Source organism: Phyllobates terribilis, unplaced genomic scaffold (assembly GCF_046119375.1).
Source record: "Phyllobates terribilis strain yellow unplaced genomic scaffold, ASM4611937v1 Scaffold_8__6_contigs__length_399053987, whole genome shotgun sequence".
Taxonomy (NCBI): domain Eukaryota; kingdom Metazoa; phylum Chordata; class Amphibia; order Anura; family Dendrobatidae; genus Phyllobates; species Phyllobates terribilis.
Genome location: NW_027362768.1, coordinates 108,752,324 through 108,768,784, shown reverse-complemented (window position 1 = coordinate 108,768,784; position 16,461 = coordinate 108,752,324). Strand labels below are relative to the sequence as shown.

General features: G+C 40.3%; 1 protein-coding gene across 4 annotated transcripts in view; it reads left to right on the top strand.

Annotated features, from left to right (window-relative positions):
* The window catches only part of DIPK1A (divergent protein kinase domain 1A), a 250,794-nt gene that overhangs the window by 35,718 nt on the left and 198,615 nt on the right, over positions 1-16,461 (top strand). The window contains exon 1 of one of the 4 annotated variants that reach the window (XM_073643201.1): positions 7,411-7,566. The exons of 2 other annotated variants lie outside the window; for them this stretch is intronic. The gene's annotated coding sequence lies outside the window, so the exon portion shown is untranslated. Of the gene's footprint in view, positions 1-7,410; positions 7,567-7,888; positions 8,024-16,461 lie in introns of those variants that run through there. One more of the 4 variants, XM_073643204.1, reaches the window with a different exon arrangement.

Genomic DNA, 16,461 nt, shown 5'->3' with positions numbered 1-16,461 from the left:
TTTGACACGGAGATTAGCTTTGCTGAGGGAAAGTGTTCCATGTTTCCATTTGATGCTGATATGGAGTAACAAGAACAAACGAAGAATTGGAAACAAGCAGACACTTCCCAGCAAAACCAGTGTGGCTTTTCCACTATACCTTATTTGTAACATACTTCATAGCCTTCCTGATATATGGTATTGTAAAAAAAAAATCACACGCTGCTATGACTTTCTAAACAACAGAAGTCGATTAGAAGACAGATGGAAATATTTGGTATAGTTTTGCTAAGTAAGGCTCTGTTCACACTGAATTTTTAAAGAATTCAAAAAACCATGAGATTTTTAAGCAGAAACCACTTTAGTAAACTTTTTTGATTTGGGGACTTTTTGGAGTATCTGTTCTTTTCCTGAACAGTTTTTGAAGAATTTTGTTTTATCTGCAGCCTTTTGATTGGAAAGTACCTATTTTGGAGAGGTTTCCTTCTGGATCCTCTTAAAAGAAGTGATTTGCAGTTAGTATTTTTTTTCCACCTAGCGTTTTTCAAAACCTTTTCAGTGAAAAAAACTAAAAAAATCCTCATATAAACAGCAGAGTGGATTTCCCATAGAAATTAATTGGCAGAGTTTCACAATTTGTTATGCAGTTTCTGAAGAGGATTTTGGTGCGGATTTGTTGGAAAAACTTAAAAAAAACCTCAGAGTGAACATACTATAAGGCTATGTGCCCACGATGCAGAAATGAAGCAGAAAATTTCCGCTTCATTTCTGCATCTCCTTGCCCGGAAAAACGCGTGCGGAATTTGACACGCGTTTTTCGTGCGTTTTTCAAGCGTTTTGCACATGTGGAATTGCCATGCGTTTTCTAATGCATTGTAGATGGCAATTCCGCATGCGTAAACGCACAAATAATGGACCTGCTGCGGATTTTTGAGCGCATCAAAAACACTGCGGAAAAATTCGCAGCATGGGCATTGAAAGTGGGGAATTGCATTGGGGACCATGGGGGAAGGATTACCAAGCGTTTCCCAAGCTTTTACGCTGCAAAAATTCCGCAGCATAAACGCTTGAAAAACTCATCGTGGGCACGGACCCTAAGGGCTCTTTCACACATCTGATTTTTCCATGTATGAGAAACACAGACTGATTATTCTGATCAGAGTTTGATCGGAATGTGGTCCGAGGATTATCCATTCTTCTCGCATGTGGTGAGATAAAAAAAAAAAGTTTTGTTAACCATTTCTGGTAACTTATTTGGCTGATATACCATCTACATAGTAGATAAAAGAATAGACTATGTATTATTGCAACCACTAGAGGGACGCTAACCACAAAAATGCACTGAGATAAGAAAGAAAGGGTGCTGGAACACAGGCGCAATGAAGGTTACCCAAGTGCAACCCACATAGCATGCACAGTACTGTAATGAGCGGCTTATGAGTTGACAGGAAGCCACCTCCCTCCACTTCCATATTCTTCTCTTCCTTGAAATCCTGGAGGTCTTTTTTTTTTTGGGGGGGGGGGGGTTGACTCCTGCTGTTGGGTCTTGGGAGAATTTAGCAGGGCAGAAGTATTGCTATAATTTTCAATTTGCAGGATACATTCATGACATCTGCCAGCCTCATTATCTGCAGCTCAACCATGCAAAAATGTATTTGCATAAAGAGGATTTTGTAACAACACAATGGAAGTTTAAGAAAAGTATTCAAGGGAAATACTGAGGTTTAAATCAGATTCCAACTCATCGGTTTAACTGTGTTTTGACAATAAAAATAAATGTTGATAAAACATTGAACACGAGGGTGAGAAACACGAGGCTGGACAGTTCACTTGTTCACAATGGTACAGAAGGATGGGTAGACACTTTGTAGGAGATACATCATAACTATTCCATTTTCCTTAAAACACGAGTTTTGATACATATTTACCAACGTCTCCACATTGAAACAAATAGAAATACTTGCCAGTCACTATAACATCTCATGGAGAGGAGCGTATAAATCAGACATGTGCTGTCCGATTTATGTTCAGATAGTACATGGACAGCACATTGACCCATGTTATTCAATAGAGCTGTTCAGATAAACGATTTCTCTCTTTTCCCTACTGTCCGTGAGATAAAAATCACAGCACACACTATGTGCTTTCGAGTCTTGCATGAGACTCACCCATTCAAGTTTAAGGGTTCATAAAAAAATCGGATTCCACACAGAACATCCGAGCAGCTTCCGATTTTTATGGATACATTTATATTATAAACCTAGGACACAGCATTTGATCATGTACATTTTTTAGTGTAGATGTACAAAAACAATGGATGTGAAGAACAGACACACGGATGAAAACTATATAGACAAAAATCATCCGAGTTTTCTGGATGAAGCTCGGACGATTTCTCATCCGCTCGTCTGCAGGGATCTTAACTCTATTACAATGTGGCCTGTTCTCCATTTGTGACCAGAAGTAAAACTGACAATTCACAATATTGATGTCGATCCCAGTGGTTAGACCAATCAATGATTTATGACTTATCCAATAGATTATAAAACTTTGGAGCACAGTTATTATGTCACCACACAGCGGGCAAGCTGCTTCTGTTCTCAATAGCCCTGTGCCGCTGCAGTCTTTTCACTGTTTCCCTGCACAACAAACTTTCAGGGAAATAGCCGATCGTAATGGCCACGCAGCTTTTCAGGGACACAACTGTTTCCCTGCAAAATTAAATAGGTTGACAACTATTTTATTTTATTGATGGCCTATTAGGATGAGTAATCAATATTTGATAATTGGGAGTGAAATACCCGGCAGCCCCACTGATCAGCTGTTATCAGCTCTTGATGTAACTTTTCATATGCTGCCGGAACACAGACGCTCCGTTATTTCTAAGATGACCCTGGCCGGGTACTGCAGATCCACCCCCTATTCAAATGGTAACGATTGATCAGCGAGAGTGCTGGTGTCAGACTCCCACTGATCACATACAGATGGCCTATCCTAAGGGAAGAGTCAGACGGCCGTATAACTCGAACAGGTATTGCAACACACTGTGCGGACTGGCCGGCGGCTCTCCTCACCCGAGTATGACAGCATGTGTTTCTAACCAGCTGTGTCACACTCGGGTCAGGAGAGCCGATAGCCAGTCCGAGCATTGCAATGCGATCCTTGTCCAAGTTATATGGCCGTCCGACTCTTCCCTTACTATAGGCCATCAATAAAAAAAAATAGTGGCCAGCCTCTTTAAGTGATTGTTCAGGAAACACGATCAGGATTTGCAGCACAAATTTAATATGCAACTAGCCTCTTCAGAGAAAAAGAAGTGCCACCTATTGGAAGCAGTAATACTACAAATCACAATCAACCCTTTAACGAGTTGTGCAATATGACTTAGGATAAAAGCCAAATCAGAATGTCAATTTGCAGACACGGTGTTTCGGGCTGTTGGCCCTCGTCAGTGCAAAGTATGAGAACTGATTTGGCTAGGTGAGAGGCTCTGGACTGAGGTCGAAGGGGTAGCGTTTCTCCTTGTTGAGAGTGACATACCGGCTCTGGCATGTCAAGGTAAGGAGGCTTATTCTCCGTGCAGTGCTCCTCTGGGAAATTTACTTTGCACTGACGAGGACCAACAGCCCGAAACACCGTGTCTGTGTGGCGCCCCTGAGGGTTCAGTCGCCACAGGGGTACTGCACCTCAGATAGAGGTGTGGTATCTCCTCTTCCAGGTAAGGATGGAGCATCACACAAGACCCCACTTCACAGTCAACACTACACCACTCCTGTCCTGTAGGGGGCATAAATGCACCAGGGTGCTGCCCCAGCCCGGGATAGAGTAGATGGGGGGAACCAAAAATATGGGGAACCAAGTAGTGGGTGAGGGTGGAGGAAACACTTACAGGAAGGACTTATAGAATCATATATAATATATGGCCATCTTTAGTTCAGGGTCCTTTGATTGTGGGTCTTCTGTCGGGGTCCAGCAAGAGTCTGTAGCTGGCTGAAGATTCACGGTCCTCGTTCTCAGGCCTTGAGACGAGGAGCGGGTCAGACGCCTCTATACTTAGTTAAGTACTTTAGATGTGTAGACACTGAATTTTTTAGAGCAGGAGTAGAGTATAAACTGAGCAGAAACTTTCCAAATTTCAAAAATGTAAAACTTTTTTTTAGGAGGTTTTGGAGAGTTTTTGCTCAAAAAAATCATTGTGACAAACCCTATGAACATGACATGCAAAAAATGGACATAATGCACAGCGAGATTGATGCTGTGCACATGGTCAGTCTCATTTAATTTCTTTTAACCGCTTCATTGTTTGGAAACTATGAAGTGGTTAAAATAAGTAGCATGTTCAGTCTTTGGGTGGGCTTCCTCTAGTTATAGTTTAAAATCTACAAAAAAAGACGCTGATGCAAAAACGGCAACAAAACCACCAGCTAAGCTTCTTCAATAAAAAGTCCGCCGGCTGTTACCTGAAACAGCTTCATCTAGGAAAGCCTTGGCGAGTCTGCTGGCATCTTAAAGACGGCGCGTGCACATACCCTTACAGCACATTAGGCAGATTTATTAATACTGTCCCAAATTTAGACAACATAAAACTAGATGAGACAGCAGAAACTGCTTAGTAAATTTGTCCCATTGTTTGACTTGATTTCATTTGTCGTATTTGTGGCATTACAACCCATGTTATTCGGTGACAAAACCTTGGAATCACATGATCCATGAATTACACGACATGTTGAAAATTCAATTAAAAAAAAAAAAGTAACACAAAAGTGCAGATCCTCAAACACAATGGACCTCATTTATCAAAACTGTCGCACAGGCTGGGTGGAAGCAAGTGTATTTTTGGTCCGTTTACTGTCTCTATGTGCGACAGACTTCACACAGGCAGCACACAGTCCAGTGCACGGCACGATTCAGAGCACGTGAAAAAAAATCACAGCATGTACAAGTCAAGTCCAATTTGCAACTGAGATTCACCCATTGAACTCAATAGGTGGGTTAAAAAAAATAAAACAAAAAGTCCATATGGGCATTATCCGTATGACAACCATTTTTTATCCAGTTCGCTTGCAAAAATTAAACAGGAAAATTAATTGGTCTTTTTTTTTCTTACATTGCAGACTATTTTTCAGGACACAAAACATGATTTTTCATACCCTCCCTTGAGCTTAGCCTATGGGCTCATTCATACATCCAATATTTCCACATATGTGAAAAATATTCGGACCAGAGCTGGACCAGAGTTTCATCAGCTTTTCTTTTAGGTGCAGAAATAAGAAAAAAAAGTTTCTCCACCTTCTCCATTCTGACAGTCCATGAAAATCAGACTGCATTCAACTCATGTCATCCGAGTGCGGTCCGATTTTTTTCACGGGCCCTTAGATTTGCATTGCTGATATTGATCCAACCATCGGATCAAAATCAGACATGTCTACATGAAAATCACGGACATGTAAATGGCCCCATAGACTATCAAAGGTACAAGTGCTATCCATGAAAATCACAGATCTCACTCGTATGTGAAAATCAGACGTGTGAATGGGCCCTAAAACTGTCTTTATTGCCCACAGGAACCAATCAAAGCTCAATTTCACTTTTTTTTTTTAAATGACAGCTGAGCTCTGGTTTGTTGCTACAGTCAACAAAGACAATGCTACTATTATACAGTTGTAATAAATGAGGCCGATAAATAATAATAATGATAATACAAGAAAAAACCTGCAGAAAAAAAGTCATAAAACGCAGCCAATATGCATATTTTTGCCCCTAAAAAGTGTATGAATGTGCCCTAAGCAGAGCCTAATGGTCGGTTCACACAATTGTGTATTTGGTGTGTTTTTTTTTAAATGGATTTATGCACAGATTTCAGTACTGAAGTCTACAAGGTTTCTGAATCATATTCTCTGCACTTTATCATGCAGTTTTATGTGTGGCAGACAAAAAAAAGAAACACAACAAAATACTGCCAGGCCAGCGGTTTAACCTGGGGGACCCAGTTGAAATGAATTGGTAAAATAGGTACTTTTCCCCAACAGAAATTGAGATGCTGTGAACGTCATATAGTTTTTTTTATTCAGTTTTCTTAGTTCAAAAACAATTAAATTCTGCAACTAAAAACACAATAAGGACACTTCCTGGTATTTGTCTTTGACAAATCTTTCTTGATACAATAATGTGCGGATCTCATACGTTTTTAGTGTGTTTCCACCGCAAAAATGCACTAAAAATGCATGTGTGTTTTTTACCCATTTAATGCAAGTCTATGGAAAAATCTGCACGTAAAAACCTCAGCGTAGCCGCAAGAGAAATTGACATGTTGCGGATTTGAAATGCACACCGCAGGTCAGTGTACGCTGAGAGAAAAAAGAAAAAAAAGAACACAGTGACCATGAGATCTCTATAAATCCCATCCACTTTGCTGGAAGAGTAAGGTTATGTTCACAAGTTGCATTTTTGCAGAGTTGTTTTGTAGCGTTTTTTTAATGCAAATTTTCAGCTGCGTTTTACAGTACCAGCAAAGTCTATGAGATTTTAGAAATCTCATGCACACATCCGGTTTTTTATTCCTGACTATTTTGTCAAAGAGCTGCGTTTTTGCACTGTTTTCACCTATTGTTTTGGTAGTGCCAAAACCTGAAAACGTTGAAACAGGATATTTTTTTTCTGCACTAAACTTTATCAGCATGCACAAGAGACAAATGTACCCTGACAAAAAAGCAGTAAAAAAATGCAAAAACGCAGCAAAAACTTATTAAAACCTGCTGCTTTAGGTTGCTTTTTTAATGCCAAGAGAGCAGGTTTTGCCTGCATAAAAAAAACGCTGCAAAAACAAAACATGTGAACATAGCCTTACATGCTGGGGTTTTGATGCAATGATAATATGCCGCTTTAAAAACTCATCGCGGGCACACAGCTTTACCAGGAAAAAAACCCTCAGCGTTTTACTGTAGCAGTAAAATGAATGATTCCTAAAATTGAATTCACATGGTGCATTTTTTCCTTGCATTTTTGAGCTGTGGCGCTTTTTTTTCCGTTTAAACAGCAAAACGTCAATTCATTTATCCTTATTGCTGCGGGTTTTTTATCCATTGAGATCAGGGTTGTATGCACACAATATGGTTGTGATGTGATTTTTTTTTTCGCCATGATTTAAAAAAAAAAAAAAAGTAATAAAAATCGCATTGTGTGAACACAGTCCAACCCTTTAAAAAAAAAAAAAAATGCGTCAACGGTTGCTTCTTTTCGGTTTAGCAATCCGCAATGTGTGAACCCAACCCAGCGTGTAGGTGGAAAATTAACCCATGCACTGCTGCCTGTGCCATGAAGCAACCACTTAGTGAACACAGACTCTCGTGTTTTATTTCCCACAGCCATAAACAGGTTAATAAAAGAAGTGGGGCTAGCTGCACAGGCTGTCACATAGTAGCTATGCTGGGAATGTAGCACTGGCAGCAAACACTGCGAGAAGCCGGCTGAGCTGCCACATCTCGCGAGAAGTGCCGGCCGTCTCCTGCTGAGAGCTTCCCCACAGCTCCTGTACTAACGTGTGAGCAGACAGCAGCTGAGCTCCCGACCATGCCAGCTCCAGCCCAGGTAATCCATCCTCTGTGCTCTGCTCTGATGGCAGCATTATGGGCAGCCCTGCATTACCCGAGCCCGCTGCTGCTGCAGGGGAGCAATGGCACCATCCCTGGCTTCCTCACGATTTGCATTCTTGCAGTGCCACCCTTGCACTCTGCATGGTTTGCTGCTATTGTGGGGCTCCCTGACTGGCAGCATATGATCTGCTTAGAGCTGGTGGTAGGGGGCATCCTGGCACTGTTATATAGGGTTGTGGATGCAGTCAGCCATATCAGTGCTTTGCATTTTATTTTTTTCAAGAAATCCTGGTTGGCAAATCTGCACTTCTCATTCTGTGCAGTCCATTATCTAGAGGCAATGATGGAGACAACTTCTGCCAATGTCCAAGCTGCTCCCTGTCTCCTGACCGCTGACACTGGCCCTATTCTCTCTCTTGCTTCCTTTAATGAATGAGGCTCCTGGGAAGCTGGTAAGCTAATGAAGTGTGATCCCGCCTGGGAAGGAAGGGGCTTCTTGGATGCTCCTCACTTGCTACATTGGAAACTTTTTAGTTTTTTGTTTTATGTATTTGCTACATTGTTTCATCAGAGTTGTTATGCCTGATCCAGACATTAATAACTTTGATGAAACAATGTAACAAATATGCTGTAAATATGTAAAGGATGTTCCTGGAGGTACAGAATGGGATCACTCTGGAAAGCCGAAGATATGTCAGAGTCTCATTGTTTAGTTTTGCTCCATGTCTCAATCAAAATCCAGAAATGGGATGGCTTTAACTCTTTTAGTGCTGAGTGGCAGGCAATAATAGTCTAATTGAGTGTTGGCATTTAAAGGCTTTGTTCACACTGAGGTTTTTTTTTTTTCATTCAAAAACCATGTACTGTCTCAGAAAATGCCTCTTTTTTTAAGGCGTTAAAGCCCTTAAGGCTGCGTTCCCACAATGAGCTTTTGGAGAGATTTTGATTTTGCAGATTTTCTGCACCGATTAAGTAAATTAGGTAACGTGGTTTTTTTTTTTTTTTGCTTTTTTTTTTACTCTGATTTTGACTTTTTAGGATGGCATGTATTAAACAAAACTGCTTTGTTTTTGATACTTACTGGTATTTGGCTTTGACAAACTCTATTGGTATAGTCATGCGTGGATTATGTGTGTTTTGATGCATTTCCACTGTGGAAATGCACTAAATGCACATGCATTTTTTACCTAGAGATTTTCCACATCTAATTCAAGTCTATAGGAAAAATCTGCACATAAAACTCGGTGTACCCGCAAGAGAAATTAATGCTGCAGATTTTAAACAAGCACCGCAAGTCAATTTACACTGAGTAATAAAAAAAAAAAGTACACCGCATGAGATTTCTATTAATCCCATCCACTTTCCTGTAACTGTAAGATGTTGCGTTTTTGTCGCAGCTAAAATACTCAGCATCAAAAACTTACCACTAACTTCATCATGGGCACGCAGCCTAAGAGGTTTTTTTGTTGTTGTTGTTTTTTGCCTATTGATTGGACAGTTTACATTTTGGAGTAAATTGCATTAGGCGATGATTCATAGAAGTGACCTGCACTTTTTCTCAAAACTTTTTTTAAAGGGGAGAAAAAAATGCATTTGAACAGCAAAATAGATTTCCCATACAAATTAATGTGACGAGTTTTTCAAATGCTTTTGACAAAAGGAAAAAAACCTCAAGAATCTCATTGTGAGCACAGCCCGAGCTTTATGTATAGATAAGTGATATCTTTTTGTGTAGTTCTGTTTTCTGATGGCCAGAAGTTACACTTTTATGACTTATAAGCATGGAACATATAAAAGCTTTAACTTAATGTTTAGCTTCACTCTTAGATCTCCATGAAACGGTGTGTTAGCCTTACTACTTCCTGGCCACATATCTAAAATGAATATCTAGGAAACGCTATGCAGGTATGTCTTTGCTTGTCTAGGGAGTACGACAGTTATACCGAAGTTACACTTTTACCTACTGCAATGGATGTATTTGGCATAAACCTGAATATTTACTTTAGATGAGTGGCTGGAGGCAGGTGGATGATGAGGAATTCGTATTTTTCCTCCACGTGACTTTTCAGAATAGCCTGATGTGTGTGTATACTAGTAAAATAGCTCTACTTCTAGTCCTTACAGCATATTACATGTATACTGCATTATTCATCTGTTATCCCTGACCTGGAGACTAGCTGCTATAGTGTCTCCCATACACTAAACACACAGAGACCTGGGATCCTAGTTTCTTTAAAGGGGTTGTCTCACCTTAGGCTCCAAGTCTCCAGTCAGTCTATGTGACTGCAGACTTGTAACTCTTCATGTTGCATGCACTGTGAAGATCCCCTGGGCGGCAGGAGCATGAGTGTAAGCATGTGATTTGCATACATGCGGTCACATGCCGACTAGAGGGGCGAAACCTTGCTCAATGCAGGTATATTGAACGAGGCCGGATACAGTCTAGTCGGAATGTGGCTGAAAGTATGCAAAACACATACTTGCATTCACATGCCAACAGCGGGAATCCTCACAGTATACAGTGTGCGCAATTATAGGATTTACAAATCTGCAGTCACATAGAGGGACTGCGGACTTGTAGCCTAAGGCCGAGCAATCCTCTGTGTAGCTCAACCTTAGGCCAGTTTCATATATCCGGGTTTCATGATCCAGACTCGGACTGAGATAGACGGAAAGGCTGTAGGTCTCCTAACTTGAACTCCACTGCTTTGTGTATGCTTAGGAGGCTGTTGAGTTCTCGCAGTCTGAGCATCAGTCTGGATGTTTTTAACAATTGCTTCTGTGACTGTTTCATGTTGCTGATAATTCCATACTTCTGATGCACCGAACGATATCTCATTTGTAGAACTTCCACAAGCCACATGTGAATAAGCCCATAGTAGTCTGTGATCTGCCCACACCTAACTGGGACCATTCTGTTAATGGTGAATCTGTCACTGGGTTTCTACTGCCTTGTGTGGAGTAGTGATGTAGACTTGGTAATGAAATTTGTAAATTTAGTGCAAAACTGGATTAGATCATGTCAATCAAAAGCAGGTACATTCTCACTAAAGGTTGGTTTTCCTGCCAATAACAAGATCAGTTCTTGCTCTAAAGCAAATTGTATGACTCTATAGAGTTGTATGATGACTGATAAATAAAGCCCTATGTTATGTTAAGCTGGTGGTGAAAGGAAATGAAGAGGCGTCCTGTATTATACTAGCAAAACAAAGATGGAAACCTTACGTGCCCTCTGTTATTCAAAAGGGCTAAAAAAATGCTGCTATGTAAAAGCACTCAAGGGGTTTTGTGTATTTTACAAAAGTTGTCCTAGAACAGGGAATGGGTTAAAGGTAAATGAAAGTTCTTTTACAACAGGTGATTTAATGTGAAAGTATCTCTGGTCCACAGCTTTCATGCGCCTTGCATCATTCACATAAGCGCTGCATCCAATCACTGGCCTCAGCAGTGATGCTTTAATGTGTGATCCATACATGATCTTTATGACCAGTGATTGGTTGCAGCAGTCACGTGAATGATGTTCAGCACATCTGAAGGATCGGTTAGGACCACTAGGTTTTAAAGGGGTTGTCCAGTTCTCGCAGGCAGTCTGAGCATCAGTCTGGATGTGTGAAACCAGCGGCATGGAGGACATTACACAACACTACTGAGCAGGGTAGCAGTGAATCCAGCCTTACTCACTATAAAACTGCAGTTGGTGCCTCTTCTACCCTTCCCGTACCTCTCCATAGACTTCAATGAGCAGCATTTAAACTGATGCCTAATTTTATCTTTAGGATAGGTCATCAATATTAGATCAGTTGGGGTGCAACACCTGGGACCCACACCAATCAACTTTTCTTGGTGCCAGTGGCGTCCGGAAGTTATCATCTGCGAAACAGTATAGCTTTGTCATCTGAACAGTGGCTGTGGCCGGGTACTATACATCTTCAGTACACCACGTGTGGCCACGTTACAGTTGACTCCGCAATTGATCACTTTCAGTCAGCATCGGGAACATCTGATCGTTGCATGTGCTGTGGGTGTCGCACCCCCAACAATCTGATACTGATGATCTATCCTAAGGATAGGCCATCAATATAAAGTACTGGACAGCCCCTTTAAAGTCCTCATTCGCACATCCGTGTTTAAACATGTATGTGAAAAAATGTTATCCGTGTCATCCATATATCCGCTTTTACTATCAGTGTGGTCATCGGTGTTTTCATGGATGGATAAAGAAATAAATAAATGACAGAGCTTCTCCTATACTTTGCAAAGTTAAACATGGACACCACACGGACTATACAGTGATGTCATCCGTGTTCTGTATGAGTTTTTCATAGACTTGTGTTGGCTAATTTTCATTCGTGGTGCCGAAATAAAAAGGATATGTCTCCATGTGTTTTGCACGGCCATATGGTCTGTGATAAAACACGGATATGTGACTAGCACCATAGATTATAATGGGTAAGTGTTCTATCCTTGAAAAAAGACAGATACAACACGTATGTCTAAATGACGCCTTATTCCTACTCCTGACCAACTTTTTTAGATTCCTAAAGAAAACTCTTTAGTTTTCAAAACCTAACATTTTTGATCATATTCATTTCAGTGGGAGACTTGTAAGACTTTTCTGCCCTGCAGCCATTAATCCATAAATTATAAAAATAAATTGTGAAACAAAAGGATAACAACATTTTCAGGGGGAAAAAAAACTTATCCAAATTGGGCAAGAGTTTCATGTACCCTAGCTTATGTCATAGGGAATTTCAACCAAGCCTTTTTTGCTTTTAATGGTACGTATATCCACAGGAGACATTTCAGCTGTGGAATTTCTGCAGAAAATCCACAGTGCAGATTTTGTCCCGGATTCTACTTCCAGTTTGCTGCTGCTGGATTCAGGTGATTTCAATGTTTTTGCATTGCAAATTGTGAAATCTGCAGTAAATATCCACAGCATAAATGGACAAGCGGTAGATGTCAAATCCATAGATCCCATTAAAATTTCACTAGAGATTTCCTCTGGAGCATTTGGATGAAATTCATAAATTCTTATCTACAACGCTGGTACTGTAATACGCTGCGGATTCTAAAAATGTGCTGCATATCCAACCTGTGTGGACTTAATCTAAAGGTTTGCCGGAATGGACAAGTTTACTGATGCCATCGTGAGATCTGTAAAAGTTGGATCAACTTTTTATCCAAGTTCATAGAGTAAGGTTAGCCATTTAAAAAAGTTTTTTTTGGACCTTCATACAGCTTGTCTATGGCATCAAGAGGGAGAAAGACCCAACTTCTCTTCTCTGAGAAATGGGAAAGATCAGTTTCATTGCTGAAGGATTTACCAAAGATGCTGGAAAATCTCCAAGTGCGACAATAAGTGCTTGTGACCTTTGGAAGCGCTTATTATTTTCCCCATATACTACTGGATAATTGTAAAGTACGCTTCCCGTCAAGCCTAAGGCAAGATCTTCACTGACGTCCATTCTTAAGTAACGGAAGTTTCAATCTTGCAATGGTCATCTTTGAAGCAAATAGAATTGTTTCTTCACGCATTAAAAACTTTTTCTCTGCTTAAAATTGCCCATCTTGTTGGACCATACCTAACTTCTCTGTTGTCCTCAGAGACAGCACACTGGCCAAAAAATATGTTGTGAACCAAGCCATAGTTGACTACTAGCCATGTGCACCACCTGTCTTAAGCTTACAAATACTGGTGTAAAATACTGAACTTCTGAATGTGGCCTAAACTATAATTACGTCTTCAGTTGTAGTCATGGATGGTGACTTTGGAGCAGTTGCCTACTAGGTGGAGGCCTGTACTTGATGTCTAAGGGAGGAATAGCTTTAAGCAATGTACCATTTGTTGCTGGATCCTGATAGATTATTTTATTTTTGTTCATCCAGAACTGGCATTTTGAGACCTTTGTAATCATCACAGCTTGAACAACACGCTCTTCTGTGTTAAAACATTGCTACTATTTTTCAAATCTCTCTCTCTGGATTTCTCTTTAGTTCTAAATGTTATGGAAAATATTTCCGCGAGAAGTAAAAACTATAAAGTATTGGATAAGTGAGGGAATCAAATATTCTTTTATTAATAAAGTTATGGAACAATTAAAGTGTAAATTGTTTTCAGTAGTTTTTGTGTTGCAGATGAAACCTCTGGCTATTTAAAATAAATGACACAGGATCGTTCTAACATGAAAGCAGATGAACTAGGTTTATCTTTTACTCTTGTGTACTTGAGTTCTTTCTTATGGAGAGCTCACATACACCGATTTTGCTGTGGAGAGAATAAATCTGGAAATTAAATCATTGAATTTTTCAAACTTTGAAACAGCAGAATCTGTAAGTCTTGGATTCTACGTAACCACCAGTTAACTACTATCTCATATCCTATGTGTGGCTACCAAGCAACCATTTTATAAAAGTTGCAGTGGCCGACGCTGTATCTGTATAATGATTTGCATATTTTTAAAGGCCTCATGGTTTTACAGATACAGTATCCAAGGTTTTTGTACTTATGCTACGGGTAAGGTCACAGGACCGCTTTCTCTCCATCTGAGAAAAAAGGTCTGATCTCACTCTGATCTCACTCTGATCTCACTCTGATCTCACTCTGATCTCACTCTGATCTCACTCTGATCTCACTCTGATCTCACTCTGATCGTAGTAAGAGACAGCGTCCAACTCCCAGGTGAAAAAGTAAAACAAAATTTATTCTGCCATATAAAAGGTAACGAGTACTTGATACAGACCTTTTTGATAGGTCAAAACTGTTACCTTTTTTGTGGCAGAATAAATTTTGTTTGATTTATTCACCCGGGAATTGGACTTTGTCTCTTACTACTTACTGGATTATCTTCAACTGGGTTCCTTGGAGTTTTTGACCCTGCTGCTGATAGTGCTGCTGGTTGCTTTCTTCATTCCTCTGATTTGACTCTGATCCATTTTTCTCAGAGGTGGAGAAGGAAAAAAAAGTTTGTCCTCCTTCTCCATTCAGTCAATCCGTGAAAATCGAACTGCACTCAGATGTTATCCGAGTGTAGTCTAATGGTTTCCACCGATCCATAGACCTTCATTTCTGATCTTGATCTAACACTCTCAGATCAAAATCGGACATGTCACTTAATATTTTTTTTTTTTACTTCATTGACTTGCATGGCCGAGTGTTATCCGATAATCACATTCAACTTGGGCATGCTGCGAGATCGGCTCAGTCCAAGATAAAAATCGTGCACAGCCCCATATATTGACATGGGAGTGAATGCTGTTAGTCAAAACCATGGATAGCCGTCATCCAATTTAAACGGTCGTGTGTACAAGCCCTGACCGGGATTCAACCAGCACATAGGACATAGAACTACAGCATGTCATTGCAACCACCTAGTGAGGCATAACAAATCCCTTAGGGCTTCATTCACGCACACGTTTTTTTTTATCAGTATTTTATCAATGTTTCGCCATGTTCACACATTGCATTTTTCAGCTTTTTTTTTTTTTAAGGCAAATTTTCAGCTGCATTTTACAGTACCAGCAATAAGTCTTATGAGATTCCAGAAATCTCATGCACACACCTTGGTTTTTGTTTGATCAGTATTGCTTTTTTTGTGTTTTTTGCAAAATTTAGCATGTCACTTCTTTCAGCGGTGTTTTAGCGTTTTTCACCCATTTAAAGTAATGGGTAGTGAAAAAAACGTTGAAAAAATGCCTCGTGTGAACATAGCTATCAGGTTTTGCTGAGTTTTTACTGAAAAAAAAGCAGTATGGCAGTATGTGAAACTCATTTATTTTTGTGATTTTTACCATCTTGTCTTGGTCACCTGAGCTAGGTTTGAGACTAAACAATATCTGTGGCCAAGGGAGGTGTGAAATTGAACAATGCCTTGAGCAACTGAATGTCAGACCATAGTGTGAATATAAATAGTGTCCTACAAACTCAATGCACTGCCAATGTCTTAGAAAAACAATTCCTGAACAATTCACCTCCCCCACTGTTACATTTGAAATACTGGTTAATATGGTTTCACATATGTCTTGCATTGGTGACCTGTGTTCATGCTTCTATGGTGGAAGCAAAGCTGAACTTTGGGATCCTGAAAAACACACCAAAACCTGTGTTTTTGAAGTAGCTTCTTTCCTGCCAAGAGATCAGGTTTTGCTGCTGAAAAAACGCAATGTGTGAACATAGCCTTTGTATGCCAAAACCGGGACTGTCTCCAAAACACAGAACAGGTGTCAATCTTTCTCAATTATTGTTTTTCTATTCGTTCCAATCCTGGCTTTGGCATACAAACACTGATGCAAAAATCCTGACGTGTGAATGAGGCCTAATGAAGTATCTCTTCATTTCACTTGTCTTTGCCAGGTGATGACCGTCAAAGGGGTTTTCTGAAATTTAAAACTGTGCCACACTTGTCCATGAGTTGAGTTGTATTGCTAGACATCTTTGCTGAAATAAATAGATCTGAGCTACATCCGGCACCTCCTGGGGTCTCCTGACTTTGCTCTATGGGCAGATGTTGACTTTCATCTTCTGTTCTAACTGAAGATAAGAGGCTGCCAGGGATGTTTGGCTGAGACTTGCTCCTCTTCTCCATTGAAGACACATGAACACTTGCAGGGGCGTACATAGGAATCATGGGGCCCCATAGCAGAAGTTCTAATTGCCCCCCCCCCCCCCCCCCACAAAAAAATAAATAAATATTTGTCTGTGCCACAGAAGAGCAGATCTCACAACTTTGCAGCCTTTACACAGTAATTTTCCTCCTGCTGAAGTCCTAGATTCCTCTTTCATTGCCCCATAAAGTGTGACTCCAACAAAAGTGCCCCCAAACACAGTATGATACCCCTATGGTGCATTCCTCCAAATTAGCCTCCACATGCACAGTATAATGACCCTATT